Here is a 2,450-nt window from a genome sequence, read left to right as displayed (position 1 = left end):
AGAGGAATGGGATGTGGAACAGTCAGAGGGTGGATTGTGGCAGGGGGGCGGGAAATGAAATATGGAGTATAAAAAAGTAATTAATTAATAAAAAAGTAAAAAGAAAAGAAAAGCATTTAATGGGGTTAGCTTCAGGGTTCATAGGTTTAGTCTGTTATCATCATGTCTGGAAGCGTAGCAGCTTGCAGACATACTGGAGGAGCTGAGAGTTCTATATCTTAATCTAAAGGCAGCCAGGAGGATATTGGAATTTTTTTTTGAGACAGTGTTTCTCTGTGTAGCTCTGGCTGTCCTGGAACTCACTCTGCAGACCAGACTGGCCTCGGGCCTCGAACTCAGAAATCCGCCTGCCTCTGCCTCCCAAGTGCTGGGATTAAAGGCATACGCAAACACAGGCTAAGATACTGGATTTTTTTTTTTTAATCACACTGGGAATAGATTGAGCATTTAAGACATCAAGTCCCCACCTCCACAGTGAAACACTTCCTCTAACAAGGCCACACCTCTTAACAGTGCCATTACCCTATAGCCAACCACTCAAACATATGAATCTATGGGGGCCATACCTATTCAAACCACCACAGCATGTAACTTGGCAGACATAGTAAAGAAGATGGCTCTCTTTAATGTGGACAAGCATTCATCTCTGTAAGGCTTGATAAAGAATAAAAAGTATAGAACTTATGTTCCCTGCTTGTCTCTTTGAACATGGCTTTGTTCCTTAGCATTCTTGGATTGAGATATTCATTCTCATCTTTCCAAGTTCCTAGATCTTGACACTTGGACAGAATAGCACCACAGGATTTTTTCTGTCTATAGCTTGCAGATGTCAAGTCAAGTGACTTTGCCTCAATAATCTTACAAGGAAATCCCTGTAATAAACATACTCATTCGTGTATGCTGTAGATTATGCTTCTGAAGAGAATTCTTGACCAATAAATAAGCATCTTTTAAAGGATGTTTGCAAATGGAAGTGACTCCAACACATAAACAATAGTCTATTAGAAGTTCAATTTTATTAGAGTCTATGAAAAAGACATGCATAAAACAAGAGAAAAATGGAAATGAGGAAGTAAGGGAAGATACCTCAACCTATGTAAAGTCAAATAGCAAACTACAAATGTTTCTCTGCTCACTTAAAGACTTCAGTGTTAAAGAAATCTTCTAGAAGAAGAATCATGCTACCCTAGTATGTCTGTATCCTAACCCCTGGATCCCAGGAATGAGTAATCCTAGGTGTCAGAAAGGACTCTACATATTTGGTAAAGTTAAGGATCTTAAGATGGTGATTATCCATGACTATCTCTGTGGGTCCACTTGCAAAAGTATTGAACTGAGAGTCAGGAGAATCAAATACCAAAGACAAGTGAAAATGGAGGCAGTTTTCAGAATTATGTGGCTCTGAACAAAGAAACATGGACAGTTTCAAAATATAGAAAAGGCAAAGGAAGAAATTTCTCCCTATACCCTCCAAAAGCGGACTATGCTGACACTGTGGTTAATAGACTTCTGCCCTCCAGGACTATGACAAAATGAGCTGTTTTAAACCACTAACTTGTGGTGATTTGTTAGAGTTGTAACAGGAAACCACTACTGGGTCCAAGGAGCACACCAGGTCATCTGCCTTTCAATACAGACTAACAGGAACCACAAAATGCCTTATGAATTTTAAATCTGGAGTTTATGATGGCCATGGGTGATGGTTCATAGAAGAGCACAGGATGTCAATGGGAAGGCTTTAAAAGTCACAGAGACTATTCATGTAGAAGAAACTGATTTTCTTTAATGATAAGGTTTAAACGCAAATTGTCTTAAACTCTTTGTAATGGTCATGTTCCTTCCATCTTTTATCCTGGTGTTTATTCATTAAGATGCACCTTAGAGGAAACAGAGCAGTGCTAGAGATACTCAAAGGTGAGGTGTTGTGAAGTAATGCCATGATTGCAAATGATACAGAAGGTGATACTGAATTTATATCATAAACCTGAAGCCCTCCAAAGCACACTGCATCTACTAGCCACCAAGCCGCTCACAATACTGTGAGAAGAATATTCTTACCATTACCCTCCTCATTTTTACACATGCAGAAACTGAGGTATCAAGAAATGTGCTGAAGGTCTTGTGCATTTTAAGGGACTCATACAAAATTTGAGCAAAAGACAAGCCTGAAAGGAAATACAGGACCAGCCATTCAGTTTAACATATTATACTGGCAGGATTGTGGGCTCATTTCTGGGTTTTGTTTTGTTTTATAATTGCAAGTGGCAAAATAAACTAATGATCATATTTTCCTTAAAATTTTGAATATTGGCAAGTTTTAATCAGTGAACAAATTGTATCCTGAAACTATCAGCCAGTGAAGTAGAAGGCAAAAGTATTTTAGATAAAGGAAGAAAATTCACCTAAGAGGAGTAGAAGGCAGGAAATAATCAAACTTAGGGCTGAAATCA

Source organism: Mus pahari, chromosome 5 (assembly GCF_900095145.1).
Source record: "Mus pahari chromosome 5, PAHARI_EIJ_v1.1, whole genome shotgun sequence".
Lineage (NCBI taxonomy): Eukaryota > Metazoa > Chordata > Mammalia > Rodentia > Muridae > Mus > Mus pahari.
This window is presented reverse-complemented; position numbering follows the sequence as displayed.